A 16,061-nucleotide genomic window follows, 5' to 3' on the forward strand; every position below is an offset into this window, starting at 1 on the left:
CTGACGGCCGGACAGCGGGAGTGCTATTTAAAACCCACAATGGTAGTTGTCAAACAGGAATTATGATTTGGATTGTAATTTGACACCCATCTGTCAGCATCAACATCACCTGCATAATCTTCTCTGCATCTGGCCCTGGTGAGTGACTCACCTGCAGAGCTATTGCCCAGATTAGCCTATCGGGAGGGAACTGATGGAGCAAGGCTTTTCTCCGCGTGATAACAGGCACCCGACCCACGCTGCTCTCCCTCTGTCTGAACTATGCGGAAGGCCAGACAAAGTTGGTTTTGAGTCAGAAATGTTCTAGGGTGGAGGGGGAAGGAAGAGAATGTGACACGGAAGGTTACCAGACGGTTATGCCCTTACTTCTAAGGTCACCAGCTAGTCATATTTCTAGGCGAGTCACCCAGTTTCATTACAGTGAGTCAGTGAGCACAAGTCGCCCGCCTCTTCATCCAGTTTCCTTTCTTCAGCCGCAGCTGCTCCAGGGTTCTTTGTCCTGAGCTGAGCTGGTGTGTTGTGTTGCTGTTAGCTGTCATGTTGCACCCCAGAAGAGGCTCCGTGTCAGGGGTGGGTGCCGTGCTCCATGCATTTACCCCTTGCAGCTTACCCTGTGTGTGCACGTGTAAAGCACGTTGAGCACCTCGCATTGAAAGGGGCCAAGCGCAGCTACTTTACAAAAACGCATTTTGAAGATTGCCCTGGTGCTGCTGTCTCACCGAAAGCTCTCACGCTGAGCTGGGCTGCTTCGTCCCAGGGGCTCTGTTCTCCTCCAAGGCTTTCACTGCTCAGCTGTAGGAGACGCCTTGCATGGCTTTTGTTGCTAGTCAGCATGTCACCTCCAAGAGAGTTACAGCCAACTTGTGGTGGGTGGCTCATGATGAGAATCCCTGGGTAGGAAACGGCACAGGCGACTGGCGCATGCACGTTACACAGCCAAGCACTGCGACACGTGTCGGGCTGGGCCCATCAGTCCGAGTGCCACCTTTGGCAGCTGGGCCAGCTGGGTTCTTGGCCTGAGGCTGCGCATTGGTGGCTGCAGAACATTGTCCCCAGGGCCGGCTCCAGACCCCAGCGGGGCAAGCACCTGCCTGGGGCGGCCCTTTCCCGGGGGGGCGGCAGGCTGGGCCGGCGGACCTGCCGCAGTCATGCCTGCGGGAGGTCCACCAGAGCCCCGGGAGCAGCGGACCTGCCGCAGGCATGACTGCGGAGGGGACGCTCGGCCGGCGGCTCCAGTGGACCTCCCGCAGGCATGACTGTGGCAGCTCAACCGGAGCCACCGGACCAGCGAACCGCCCGCAGCTGCGGGAGGTCCAGCCGAGCCGCGCGACCAGTGGACCCTCTGCAGTCATGCCCACGGGAGGTCCGCTGCTCCCGCAGCTCGGGGGCGCCTCCCGGGCATGACTGCTTGGGGCGGCCAAAAACCTAGAGCCGCCCCTGATTGTCCCGCACTGTGAGGGTCTGGGTGGGGGTGGGAGCCTGGCCCTTCATTGTGCTGAGGCCCCGTTCCCCCGGGGGGCCTCGGGGACAGAGGGAAAGCGCAGCGGAAAAGCAACGCGGTGGCCTTGGCAGGGCTGTTTGAAACCCATCTGCTGTGATAGGCTGATTGTTCTGGGTGCTTCTCGTCCACTGTTATCAGGCCAGCCCCTCTGGCCTCACATGGGGGGGGACACGGAATGGATCGTTCCCCACACCCAGCCCCTCTGGCCCCACATGGGGGGGGGGACACGGAATGGATCGTTCCCCACACCCAGCCCCTCTGGCCCCACATGGGGGGGGGATGGAATGGATCGTTCCTCACACCCAGCCCCTCTGGCCCCACAAGGGGGGTGTGGAATGGATCGTTCCCCACACCCAGCCCCTCTGGCCCCACAAGGGGGGGGTGGAATGGATCGTTCCTCACACCCAGCCCCTCTGGCCCCACAAGGGGGGGGTGGAATGGATCGTTCCCCACACCCAGCCCCTCTGGCCCCACAAGGGGGGGGTGGAATGGATCGTTCCTCACACCCAGCCCCTCTGGCCTCACATGGGGGGGACACGGAATGGATCGTTCCTCACACCCAGCCCCTCTGGCCCCACATGGGGGGGGGGATGGAATGGATCGTTCCCCACACCCAGCCCCTCTGGCCTCACATGGGGGGGACACGGAATGGATCGTTCCCCACACCCAGCGCCTTGCACAGCCCCACCCTGCCTGCATCTCAGGACAGATCCTGGCCTCATTTCCCTGGCCTAGATCCGGAGGAACTCCACTAAAGCCCCTGACGTCACTGCGGAGTTAACCGGGGTAGCTGAGCTGCTGGTCCCTAGCTTGGCCCCGGCTCCCCCATGCGCACTGGGCGCTCTGCTGACTCTGCTCTGCTTGGTCCTCCCTCTGCCTCCCTTTGGCAGGGCTCGAGGCCCTTTCTGATGCTGTGCCCAACATCTGCACCACCCGCCCTGCCCCGTGGGACGTGCAAGCTCTCCTCCTCCTCCAGATCCCCGTCCCCCTTCGCCAGCCCGCCCTGCAATTACATGTCAACGTTCAAAGCCCCCAAAGCAGAGGAGCCAATACGTGGGTAAGAGTGAGCCTGCTGCCCCACCCTTCCCTGCCATAACTCTTCCCCCCACTACCCATTCTCGGTTGTCTGGCTGGAGCAGAGACCTGTCCTTGGGCGCTGCATGGGCCGTGCCATGCCAATGAATAACAATGGGGCCAGGTTGAACAATAGGCGTGAGTGGGATTCAGCCTGAGGGTGCCTGTGCGAAGAAAGGGATAAACAAATTGCAGCCAGTCCCCGGGGGCGAGGGAGGCAGCTGGCAGCCTTACCTTGCTTACTCCTCTCTCCTCAGCATCAGGCATCGGTCACTGCCGGGGGGCCAGACACGAGGGGGCTGCTCATGTAGGGCCATCGCTGTGTCCCTAAGGACACTGCTTATTTCAGCACACGGGGGAGCTCGATGGGAGAGAGTTTTGGGGAACTCAAAGAGGTCTGTGCCCTTCCCCCACAAATCCAGCCCCTTTTTCAGAGCTGCCTCCCTAGGACCCACTTGGCACCGTTCTGGGACTGAACCAGGGGTTGGACGCTGTCAGCTGGGGGAGATGCCACCCGCCCTGTAACCGCAAGGCTCAGCACAGCAGGCAGCGGATGTCTCGTCCTCAGCGGGCAACAAAGAATGTCTCCCTTGGGTCACCTGGAGTGCGTGAGTCACAAATTGCTCTCTGTGTCCCTGTGTCACACCGAGATGTTACACCTGTGGGTTGGAATATCTCCATCTTCCTAGGGAGTCTCCCAGCAGTGTGTAGAGTAGCCATGCTCTCTGGAGAGCTGGGTCTCCGTGCTGTGTGAACTGGCAAGGAGCTGTGATGAACGGACACCCCCCGACTTATGCCATCGTTCCGTTCTGGAAAGCCTTGCGTAACTCAAATTTTGTGTAAGTCGGAAACGCACACCCATACGTTAAGCAAAAATTTCTGCAACTCAAAAATCCTATTTCTGGCTTATGGAACTTTTTCCGTATGTGCGAATTTGCGTAAGTCAGGTCTTGAATAACCCAGGGAGCATCTGTATGGTGTAACAGGCGCCCCGAGAGCCGATTCCTCAGCCATGCACCAGCTCGCTAGCTGGCCTCTGGTGCAGTCAGAGGCTGCACAATGGCCGGGCTTGACTTACATGTGTATGGAGATGTGATAGCAGCAGGAGCCCTAAAAGCAGACAGCCAGTTTCCTCCCTCGGTTTCCACTGCAGTCTGGATGCTCAGCACCTCTGTCAGACAGACCCCACCCTGGGCATGCCAGGACAGGCACTAACAGCTCTGGCACTGGGGTTAGCTGGGGACATTACGATGGCTTTCCCGTAATATCACAGTAATGAGTAACGCAGGGCCTTAGGTTCTGCCTCAGCAGGGTAGTAGTGACATGTAATAGCACTGCTGGACCTGGTGCGGGGGCTGTGGAGTTTAACTCACTAGTGTTTGTCACGTGCTTTGAGAGCCTTGGCAGGAAGCTGCTGGAGAAGAGGCTAGCCTAGCGTTATAACCTCCCGGGCCCTGGTTCAGGACAGCACTAACACAGGAACTTCCATAGGTTTAAATACTGTCACGACTAGGGATGCTTTCTGGAGCTTGGAAGAGGTGCAGTGATCATTAACAAACTGTCTCAAACAGTTGCAATACTAAATTAAAAAATAATTCATCTGAAAAAGTCAACTTCACTCTTGCCCTTCCTGTGCTGTGGGGCTGCTAAGTGGGATGATGGCTTGGGATAACCTCGCGGATAACCGCTCACCACCAAAATGCCACAACCATCATTTGAAAACACGGATGCAGAGAAGTGACAATGGACACAGCTGTGTTTGTCTTACCTGACTCTGCTGTCTCAGCAGCTGAACAGGAAATTAATGAATTAATCAAAGGAGGTGGGCTGTGTTCTTCAGAGCAATTCCCACATATCACCAGGCTGGAGGTGGAGTGAAATCCCAGCACCTACTGGAGAGGGAGAATTTGGCAAAAATGCCTCCCCCCTGAGTATGTTCTGGCTGCTGCCTAATGGATTTAATTTGTGAAAAAAGGGAGGAAAATCAGATCAGTGAGTCTGTGGATTGTAGTTAGAGCTAAGCATGAATATCACTGAGAGCCGGCTAGAAAGCTCTGGCATTTGCAAACTCATTAGAAACTGGGGGTGTGTAAATTTTAATTTTTGGTTAGTTAGAATTTTCTTTTATAATGGACCTTTCCAGAATAGCAGGCAAGAGTCTTCACTGCTTAATTATATATGCAGCTTATCCATGGCAAATGTGATGAGATGATCAGTATTGGAACTAGCTCAGTATCAGAGCCAATTCTTTTGCAATGCCTGCTTGATAGGTCTCAAAATGTGATTGTAAATGGGAGTCATCATTGAATGGGTGTGTTCATAAAGTCATCACTGATAAAGTCTGCAGGTGACACAAACATTGGGGGCATGGTAAACAACGAAGAGGGCAGGCCACTGATTCAGAGCGATCTGGATCGCTTGGTAATCTGGGCCCAAGCAAGCAATGTGTGTGTTAATACGGCTAAATGCATCCATCTAGGAACAAAGAATACAGGCCATGCTTACAGGACGGCACTCAAGCCTGGGAAGCAGTGATGGAAAAGATCTGGGGGTCGTGGTGGATAATCAACTGAGTACGAGCTCCCAGCGTGACACTGTGGCTCAAAGAGCTAATGTGATCCTGAGATGCACAAACCGGGGAATCTCAAGTAGCAGCAGAGAGGTTATTTTCCCTCGTATTTGGCACTGGTGTGACATGCCCTAATAGTAAGACACTTAATCTATTTAGCTTAACAGAGAGAATGTTAAAGGGTGACTGACCAGTTGGTAAGTACCTGCATGGAGAACAAATATTTAATAACGGGCCCTTCAGTCTAGCAGGGAAAGGTCTAACGTGATCCCGTGGCTGGAAGTTGAAACTAGACAAAGGCAGGCAAGACGTAAGGCACATGGCGTGATTAGCCGCCGGAACAATTGACCCAGGCTCGCGGTGGATTCTCCGTCACTGACGGTTTTAAAATCCAGATTGGATGTTTCTCTACAAGCTCTGCTCTGGGAATGATTCTGGGGCCGGTCTCTGGCCTGTGCGATTCAAGGGGTCAGACGAGATTATCACAATGGTCCCTTCTGGCCTTGGAATGTATGAATCTCTGTGCTTACGTCTCCCCATCTGTAAGCAGCACTAACACCCGTCCCACGGGCGGGGGTGGGGGAGGCTGTGACGTTAAATCACTAACCGCTAACGTTTGCACAGTGCTTAGACACCCTGGGATGGAAGGTGTTAGGAGGCAGCCAAACCACCCAGCTGCATTCTTTGAGCCTCGCTGATCCATTGTGTTGTACTGCCTGGCTGTGCTAGTCACCTGCAATCACCATCTCATTGTCTCAGCCCTCGCCGGCCTGGGCTCAGTGACCATATCAGGTTCCACAGCCTGTTTCTTTCTTTCCCTCTGCCCGGGACTCTCCAAAGTGCAAGTGTTTTAAATATTCACTGGCCCAGTGCAAAGCGGGTGTGAAAGGCTGCCATTCTGGTGCATTGGCCAGCACGAGGCTCTGGTGTAAGCAGCAGCACGTGGTGCAGGGCAACGAGGAGTAGGCCCCAGGCCCAGGAGACCCTGTTACATAGCGACAAGGTCCTGAGTAGCCTAGTGATGGACCTGTGCCAAACAAAAGGCAGCGAAAGGTGCGAACTTGTCGCGTGTGGTGTCACGCCAGCCTGGCCGAACACAGCGGGAGGGTTTGTAGCTGGAAGGCTCCCCAGGCCGGGTGCGATGCAGAAGCCTTTGGAAAACGGGAGGCAGCAGTTGCAGTGGCCAGGAACCCCCCAGATCCGGTGCTTGGAGACCAGTGCCTGCTACTCCAGCCCACAGAGTGGACTAGTGGGTGCAGAGGCCACAGAAGGGGTGCATGGCAGCCTCACTGCCTGCCCGCAAGTTGGTGGGGGGGGGCTTGTTCATTCAACCCCCACCCTGGACAAAGTCAGGGAACTGGTCTGTGGCGGAGACTGTCACCCTCAGCGCTCCCTGGCTAAGGCCCTGCCACCCCGTCTCGCGCTCTCCCCATGCTGAGCGGTGCAGCGCCTCTCCTGTCTGCCGGGGCTGCTGGCTCTTGGCACTGGCACTGTTGTAACCCAGAGGAGAACACAAAGGAGCTGAGGACACAATGTGCGTTGTGTAATATTGACCTGAGTGACACCACACCCTCCTTTCCCGGCCAGGTGGGGAGGCCTGCCTGCTCCTTTCTCACGGACGGGCTGTTTGTTTTTTAACATCCCAATAACTGGTGACAATAGCTGGGAAGGCCAGAAGAGACTGTGATGTTCATCTAGTTTGACCCCCTGCAGAACATGAGCCAGGGGCCTCCCCCAGGGATTCCTGCAGCAAGCCCAGGGCTCGTGGCTGAGTTAGACTGGCTGGGAGCCCCCAGCGACGTGACAGACGGGAAACCTGCAGTCACCACACCGGGACAAAGGGTGAAAACAGACCCCACGACTGGAACCGCCCCCAGGCACTCTGGGTTTGGACGGAAACTGACTCATTAACTGAAAGCAAGACAGGGCAACCCCAGGCCCCAGCCTGGGACCCACCTCCGAGGACGGCTCCTTTAGAAAGGGCTGCCCCAGCCGATCCATTGGGCAGTGGCGAACCCGGGGCCAGGGCAGCTCAAAGCATGGCGGCGTGGCTAATGAGCATTGCCATAGGCCTGGGGAACTCTAGCAGAGCCAAGCTCTCGGCAGTGGGACGCGCTCTGGTGCTGCGATTGGATTCAGTAACTCGGGACCCCGGTGACGCAGACTGGCAGGCGTGAGTGGATGTGCTGCTGACCTGCTCATGCTGGGCGCCTTAGGAGAGCTCAGCTTTGCACTCACTCCGTACGTCTTTGTATCACTTGCACCTTAAGAAGCAAATTTCCCAAGCTGCAGTATCTGGATTTGGGGCAGCGGAAGGGGTCAGGAACCTGCAGCAATCCTCCCGCTGCCTGCTTCCGCCAGCCATGCTGTTCCCTGAGCCGCTGGTGCACCGGAGCTGAGGCCTGTTTGCCATTGCCCACCTTGTACCCTGTCGCTCCTGTCCCGCCCTATGAATGTTGTGCATTGTTCCCTTCCCTCCCTCGCTGGGTGAGCAGAGGTGGCCGTGCTGCAGGAACTCAGGTGGAACAGAGTGACCCCAGAGCAGCTGTGAGACTGGAGGCAGCAGCCCTGGGGGACTCCAAGAACAGCTTGTTCCTCTTTCTAGCTAAAACAGAAACTTCCCTGGAGCTGCTGAGCTGGAACCAGGTGTGGTCTGGAAAGTGAACCAATGTCTAGGCCCTGTGTTCCCGGCCGGAAATGCTCCCTCTTGTTTCGGGGCACATGGAGCAAGGCAGCGCTGGGGGGGAAGCTGATGTGGTACGATTAGCAGGCAGGATAAACCCCTCCCTCTCTGGCCTTCAGAAATTCCATCGGCCAGGCTGGCAAGACTGTGAGCTAGACAGACAGCGGGAATCTCCCCAGGCTCGGCTCCTGTTTTGTCCAATGGCCTCGCTAAGGAAGAACCTCGTTTACATTCAGCACAGCGGAGTTGTGGCTCTCCACTGCTGTGAGATGCAATCTCTTGCTAGGATTTTCCAGCCACTGGATGCTGTGCTGTCGCTCAAGGGGCTCTCACTGTCAGCGAAGCTTTGCCTGGGGGTTCGTGCAGTGCCAAGATGGGGATTGGGCCACAGGACAGGATGTTGGCATGTGCATGGCACTAGGTCACCCTCTAGTGAAAAAGGGTCCTTATCTCAGGCTATATCTGCTGGCGTAACCCCCTGTGCCACTGCTTGTGAGGGTTTTATCTCCCCAGCAGGCTGGATCACTTGTTGGGAAAAGGTTGGTTTTGTGGCTATGGGGCAAAGCTTGGAGATACTCCATGACTCGGTTTCCCCTCCCCCTCTTGTCTAGTTAGACTGCCAGCTCTTCGGGGGAGGGGCTAAGTGTCCGTGCAGCACCCGGCACAGTAGGCCCCAGGCTCAGTTTGGGGATCGAGCTGTTGCTGTGATACAAATACAGACACTAAGAATCAAACCAAGGCACCCTCATGATTTAGATCAGCTGCAAAGCCCAGCCACTGTTGCTGACTATATTTTCCTAGGAAGTGGTTGTGTTCTGCCCACTGAACCACTGAAATGCTACAGTGGTAACATAGGGACTCCAGTATTACCAGCTCCATGTGCTCAAAAAATCATGAGTCAGGACCCAGAAAATCCTGAGTTTGGCTTACAAATCACGAGGTTTAAAAAACAATGGGTCCAGGGTTCTTGTTCTTTCCCCTCTGGTCTTGGAGGTGATAAGGTCATTCAGATCTTCAAGCTTTTCTCTGCAATCACAGGGGCTGGAACCTCGACCCCCGAGAGTCGCACCTAATCCCGTCACTCCAGGAGCGGGGCTTTTAAGCAAAGTATCACATATCATGAGACGCAATACCTTTGGAAGAGCTGGGATTTTAGACTGTCAGCGCTTTGTCCAGTGTTTGTTCAGTGCCCAGCACCTGGGCCGTGGCTGGAGCTGCCAGCCGTGACAGTAACACAAACAGATAATAGCAATAACTACAGGGGACACCATACCAGCAGCAGGGAGAGTCAGACCGCTTAATCTGGGGCTGAGATACCGCTCTCTGCCAGTAGGTGGCACTCTATTGATGCAGCAATTAGCACTTCTCCAGGGTCATAATCTATAGTTCGCAGACGCGAGGATGGATGTCCCTGGGAGGAAGATGAACGTTTGGCTTGATGCTTGCACGCATGGGAGAGCGTGCTCCCCTTCATCTCCTTCTGGTGTGCTCTTTAGCATCCAGCATGCAATCTCACAGCTGTGCACTGCAGGGTCACACAGCCACACATGGGGCCAGCATCATGCCTGGTGCAAACTGCTCTGACTTCCAGGGACTTGCACCAGGGATGCCTGTGGCTGTGGCACTTGTTAAGCCATGTGGTGTGAATCCTGCCCTTGGAGAAGGCAGAGCTAGGATGACTTGCTACCTCTCGTGATGGGCTTTCTCAAACAGCACTCTAGATGCCCAGGTAACTGTGTTCCAGATCTGCCTAGCCAGCTGTTTCCAGCTGGGAGGCTCTCTCTTGTCCCAGCAGGTTTTGTAGGGGAGTGGGGAAAATGCCATAATATTGCCATCTACGTTAGCACCATGCTATTCGAGATCTCCCTGGGGGGCCAGGCTGCCCTTTCTTCATTGTTTGTTCTCCTCTTTACGCGCTGTCAGGAAAACACAAGGCATTGCTACACCGGAGAGGCATGACACTGCAAGGGAAAGTCACCTGCAGGAGTTTCACAGAGGCCAGGGCTCCCTGTGCTCAATTCCCTTTGCAGTGGGCAGAGGGGCATCATGCTCCTGGGCTCCCGGGCCTGGCTAAACTCCCTTTCCACCCCAACAAGGCCAGGAGGCCAAGGCTGGGAATACGCTCCCCAAAGGTCTCATGTCTCCCTTGGGTGGTGCAGCCTCAGGCCCGTGGCACCTACCTGGCTGTCCTGCTGAGCCCGGCTCCCTGCACAGCCATGGCTGGCCAATGCACAGGGGGGGCCTGCTTCCATTCATTTGGATGCCCCCATGCTACAAGGTGCAGTGTCCTGTGGGTCAGCTCAAGCCTCAGGAGAAGGAGCCTCCTGTTGCAGTTATTTTGGGGGCAGGCACCCTGAGCATCCCATCAAGTTTTCATTCCTCACCCTGGGCCTTTGCAGGGGGTCTGTCAACCAGTCTGTGCCTCTTGTCTGCTCCAGGCGGGCTGGGAGATCAGCTGCATCCTCAGGCTTCCTTTCCACTGCCCCCTTAGAGACAGGGTGGAAATGCAGCAGCTGCTGGGCCACGGGACCCTTAAGCGTTGTGCAGAGCAGAGGGGCCCTTGACCCGCTGTTACCCCCGGGGAGCTCTGTTCTGTAAGGACTGCAGTGAAGTCACGTCTGGCTGCCTGGAGTCTGACGCGGCTGCCGGGCTGAGGCGCCCCTGCTGTGGCACACAAGGAGAGAGAACACCCTTGGCCTAGGTAAAGGAAGGTGGAGGCTCCGAGGCTGAGCCATGGCTGGGAGCCAAACTTCCTCCGTCACCAGAAGGGCTGTTTGAAGAGCGGCTGTGCCTTGTCGGGCAAACACAGAGCAGGTTGTGTCAACACGGGGGAGAGGCTGAGGCAGAGCCAGGCGGATGGGCTGAGCAGGACAGCCCTGTCTCAGCCAGCACAGCTTTCCTTTCACCCTCAGGGAGATGATCTGCCCGCCTGGGTGCGTTGCATAAGCTGTTCCCGGGGGTTCAGGGACCCAGGAAATAGATGGATCCTAAGCCAGGTAATTAAACAGCATTTTCTCTCTCCCCTGTTGGGCTGAGGTAGAATCACAGAATCTCAGGGTTGGAAGGGACCTCAGGAGGTTCTAGTCCCACCCCCTGCTCAAAGCAGGACCAACCCCCAACTAAATCATCCCAGCCAGGGCTTTGTCAAGCCGGGCCTTAAAAACCTCCAAGGAAGGAGATTCCACCACCTCCCTAGGTCACCTGTTCCAGTGCTTCACCACCCTCCTAGTGAAATAGTGTTTCCTAATATCCCACCTAGACCTCCCCCACGGCAACTTGAGACCATTGCTCCTTGTTCTGTCATCTGCCACCACTGAGAACAGCCGAGCTCCATCCTCTTTGGAACCCCCCTTCAGGTAGTTGAAAGCAGCGATCAAATCCCCCCTCACTCTTCTCTTCTGCAGACTAAAGGTAGCTCCTTAATGATGCTGCTGGAGGTGAGAGATTTAGAGCATTGGCTGCAACCAGGCACCCTCGCTAATCTCTGCTGATGCTCCTCAGTCCTAACCTGCAGCCACCTTGCTATTCCAGCCTGGTGCTCCCTGCCCCCGTGCTCTGCCAGTGCACCTCAGTCTCAGGGCCACCCAGAGGGGGGAGCAAGTGGGGCAATTTGCCCCAGTCCTTGGGCCCCCCAGGGGCCCCACGAGCCCTGGCCTGGCGGCGGTTCGGGTCTTCGGCGGCGGGGGAGCCCTTCAGTCGCTCCAGGTCTTTGGTGGCATTTCGGCAGCGGGGGGCCCTTCAGTGCTGCTGTAGACGTGGAGCGACTGAGGGGTCCGTCCCCGCCCCCCCCCCCCCCCCGCCGCTGAAATGCCGCCGCAGACCCGGACCGCCGCCGGGTGAGTACAAGCGCCGCAGCTCCCCCGCTCTGCCCCAGGCCCCCTGAATCCTCTGGGTGGCCCTGCTCAGTCTTGTTGTGCTACACTCTGGCTGCAGGAGATTGCATGTGAAGACGGCTCCCCGTACCACGCAGCATGGTGGGGTTTGTGATGCAGGGAGATCTCTATGCGGAAGATGCACTGAAACTACCAAACTCCTTGTGCTTGTGAGCTTGGGCCTAGGTTTCCAAACATGCTGAACTGATGCATGAATGAGTGACCCTGGAGCCCCTGTATGAAGCCTGTCTGTGCTGGTGGATCTCGGTGTAGACTGGCCCCCTTGGTTTGCTGAGCAGGTTTGCACACTGCACAGAACATTCTCTGGTCATGCACAGTGGCAGTCACAAGGCCACAGGCCCATGGATTAATTATTGCTCCAGTGGCCCAGCAAGAATGTGGACAGTTTGCAAGTCCAAGGATGGCTTTTCTCACCACTGGGACAGCAAACTCCATCCAGGCTCCGACCCCCTGCTGGGCTCCTCCTGTCCCCACACCCCCAGGAAAGGTTCTGTCCGGGGTGCTGGTCTGGCTGCTCGGCTGATGATGTGTGAGGCAGAACAGAACCCAGCCCCCTCTGCTGTATCCATAGAGAGAGCTCAGAGGAGGGAACAGGGAGCAGGTCTGATTCTGACCCGCAGGGAGCGTAGGTGTGGGGTCAATAGGTGCCATTTTTACCTAGCTGCTTTTCTAGCAGCAGTCGCGCTATCGGCCAGTTTAATTCAGAGAACTGGGCGGTTCTGGGAGCTGGTAACAGAGTTGGCTCATTGGTTCCAATCCAGACCCAGGCCAACAGGGACGCGCGATGGCTGGTCCCCACGCAGGCCCATTGCCACACTTCCGGTCTCTCTGGTTGTGATGCAGGTAACACCTGGCTCTGAGGAACTCTGGGCTTAACCCAGCAGCTCATTTTGTGTTGGCCAGCACTGGCTTTTAGTCACTGCCTACCGGGGGCGCGGCAAGTGCGAGCCAGTGCCTTGAGGCGACGTCTCCACATCTTCCTCCAGCCGTCCGGAGAAATGAGTCCTGTCAGGTTAACTCAGGCACAGTGAGGCAGGGTGGTGCAGTCAGTGTCCCACTGCCACGCGCTTGTGCATGCAAAGCCCAGATCAGAACAGACGTGGTGACACGTTGAGAACAGGGACTGAGGTCCTCAGTCTCTCTCCTGGCCCCCAGCGCTGCAGTGTCTGAGCATTTGGAGGCCTGCTGCTCTCCCGTTCCAGCTGTGCTCAGCGGATCCCTGCAGTTTCCAGACCACACTGTCCATGTTCCCAAGTGAGGCAGAGGAGCAGGGTTCTGTGGTGTGGGGGGGCGAGGAGTGCCCATGCACAGCCACTCTATTTTATGCCCCTGCCTTGCCTAGCCGTGGGCAGGAAATCTGGACTCTGCTTCAACAAGTCCCGCCGCTGCCCTCTGAAAGCGGGGGTGTTAATAGCACCAGGAGCCACATCTCCGCAGGGCATTAGCCGGGTCTCACCGGGCTGCACATGTTATCTGAGATCTAGCACGTGGTGCAAATGCTGTGATCTCCTGGGGAAATATTCTCACCCCAGGGGCATTTTTATCTAAATTTAGCTTGTTAGGGCTTCCTCTCTGCTGCCTCGTTATGGAAACTTGCAGCTGGCAGGTGCTGCTGCCCCTGAGCCAAGGCATGGGGATCTGACCCAGGCACAAAGCTGTTCCAGGCTACCCCAGAGTGTTCTGGGTGGGTTCAGAGGCCACAGAGCAGTCCATGGGGAGAGAGCTCTGAAATCAAAGCAGCAGGGCCACTTTACTATGCTGCATGGCAGTAGGAGATGGAAGGGGGCACGGATGCTCCATGATATTAACAAACCCTGCAGGCTTCTTTCTCGTGCACTGTAACAAGCTGTGGCCAGCTAGGACGTCACAGCTGTCACCGTGCAGAACATTGTGGCTGTTTATAACGTCACAGGGACAGAACTCAGCTCCTCCTGTTCTGAAAGCATAGGCCCCTAGGGGAATCCCCCTTAGCTGTCCGCTGCATGGGGGTCTATGACACACCATAGAACAGTTCTGATTCCTGTCACTAGAGGGCAGCAGTGCCATTAGCACATCAGCCAATGCATTACTGTACTTTTCACTGGCCAGACAGTGGGAAATTATTGACTAGAGATTTGTGCTTGCCCAAACTGGCTAGTTGGGGTGTGTGACTGAATGATAGCATAGCTGACCCCAGCCAGATCCTGAGATGGGCTGAAAACTCATAGGATTTATATAATAATAAAATGCATCATATAGTGAAATCATGAATAGTTACACCGATGACAGACGCAATTATATACAACATAAGGATACATAGGAAATGGAACAATAAATAATAATTTTGGTTTTGTTTTCTTGGCCTTCTGGTTTCTGAGCCTTTAGGGGTCACGTTTCCAAGCTCTGCTCTGCAAACACAAGGGCTAGAAACCTGCTTTTTAAAAACAGGAGACAGGAAAGTCTCCCATCATCATGTGACTCCAGCAGCTGGGGTTTAAGAAAAACACCTACACCAGCGGTTTTAAACCTGTGGTCCGCGGATCCCTGGGGGACTGCAGACTGTCCAAGAATTTCCATCGGGGTACACACCTCCATTCACAATTTTTTAGGGGTCTGCAAATGAAAACAGGTTGAAAACCACTGGCCTACGCTGCAGTGTTGGAGTTGCAGAAAGCCCACGGAGGGGCAGAATGGTGCTGGCAGTGGCTGTGTCTAACCACATTTGTTGCTGGCAGGCTTCCTGCTCCATTTCTTGACTGGTACAGTCAGGGATTTTCTGTCTGAGAGCCGTGCTAGGCAAACCGTGCACCACAGCTGATCCACAGCATGGAGGTGACTGTTTTGAAGGACTCTTTTATACCATAGTCATCCTCCACATTTGCAATTCATCTATTTATAGGAGCTTCGTGGCAATCCTGGTTTGACCGTGCTTTGCGTATGGGCACAAACCTCGTTACTGTCTCAAGGGTTAATGGCAGACAAAGCCATTGCAGGTGTCTGGCTGAACAGGGTGCTAAGGGGACAGCAGGTGGTGACTGTAGGGCTGAGGGTGCCATGGCAGGCACAGAGGAGATGCTGAGTTCCCTGAGCCCAGCTGAAGTGGGAGGCAGCCTCTGCTATAAATCACTCTTTGCCCATTTAGAAAAGGCGGCCAGAGAACTGGCCACGGCTGTGCTGGGTGTCTGAACACTGGCTCCAGCTGCGTTAGCGCCGAGGAGACGGCTGGTACAAAGGCCGGTGTAGCTGTATAGATAAAGCGTCAGTGAAGCAAGAAGAAGCCTGTAGTAGACGAGGTTCAGGAATATGCACAAAGCGCCTGGGTTTTGTAGGACTGATGGCACTTGTTCCCTGCGAACGGCTTCCTCTGGGCAGCTCTTGGTGGGGTTTTGACTGTGGCTGGGCAGAGACAGTCACCTGTGAGCAGCGTCCCCCTCCCTGCTGCACCTCCACCAGCAATGGCCCTGTGTGGAGCCGCTCCAGTGCAGGGGGGCTGCCTGCCTGAGGGGTGAGTGCGTCCGGCAGCGAGGGGGTTACCACTCTCCCTCGCAGGGGCCTGGCACAGCTGGAGGAATGACTCAAGCAGGGGGCTGAGAGTGCAGAGCAGGCAGGCGCCTCCCTCGCGCTGGGTGTGTGGCCCAGCTGCCCGGGCTGCAGGTAACAGCTGGCTTGGGGAAGCCCCCCGCAGTCCTGTTCCAGGCTGGGGCCGTGTTTTGGAACCTGAGGCCATCAGCCGTTCCCCTTCACCTGCCCTGAGCTCACCAGACCCATCAGTGTCCAGGGGCAGCTCCAGGTCCCAGCACCCCAAGCGCGTGCTTGGGGCGGCAAGCCACGGGGGGCACTCTGCCGGTCGCCGCGAGGGTGGCAGGCAGGGCGGCTTGCCTGCGGAGGGTCCGCTGGTCCCGCGGCTTCGGCGGGGGGACCTCCCGCAGGCTGCTGCCGAATTCACGGGACCGGGGACCTCCGGCAGGCAAGCCGCCGAAGGCAGCCTGCCTGCCGTGCTTGGAGCGGCAAAATACCTAGAGCTGCCCCTGTCAGTGTCTCACAGCTCAGGGAAATGGCTCCAGCCATGCTAAGAGCTGGGGTGTGCTGCCCGGCTTTGCCCCAGGGAGCCCCGCAAAGCCTGTGGCTGGGCCAGCACTCACTGGGGTGCCTGGCTGGCAGAGAGGGGGGACTAGGAAGCTGCTCTTTGGCTGCGGATGGAGCCCATGTCTGGGGAGACCCTGGGATACACACTGATTGTATGGACAGCTCAGCCCGGCGGCCCCAGGGTCCCTGGAAATGGGGTGCTGGGCAGAGAGCCCGCTGCAGGGATGGGGGCTGTGGCCCTTTCATGCTAGACAGGTGGGGTCATCGGCTCCTTCC

The 16,061-nt window shown here is 56.5% G+C and overlaps 1 protein-coding gene across 2 annotated transcripts in view; it reads left to right on the plus strand.

Annotated features, from left to right (window-relative positions):
• SMIM35 (small integral membrane protein 35) overlaps positions 1 to 16,061 on the plus strand; it is a 34,727-nt gene that overhangs the window by 5,338 nt on the left and 13,328 nt on the right. The gene's annotated exons all lie outside the window — the stretch shown is intronic.

This window comes from Mauremys mutica, chromosome 22 (assembly GCF_020497125.1).
Source record: "Mauremys mutica isolate MM-2020 ecotype Southern chromosome 22, ASM2049712v1, whole genome shotgun sequence".
Taxonomy (NCBI): domain Eukaryota; kingdom Metazoa; phylum Chordata; order Testudines; family Geoemydidae; genus Mauremys; species Mauremys mutica.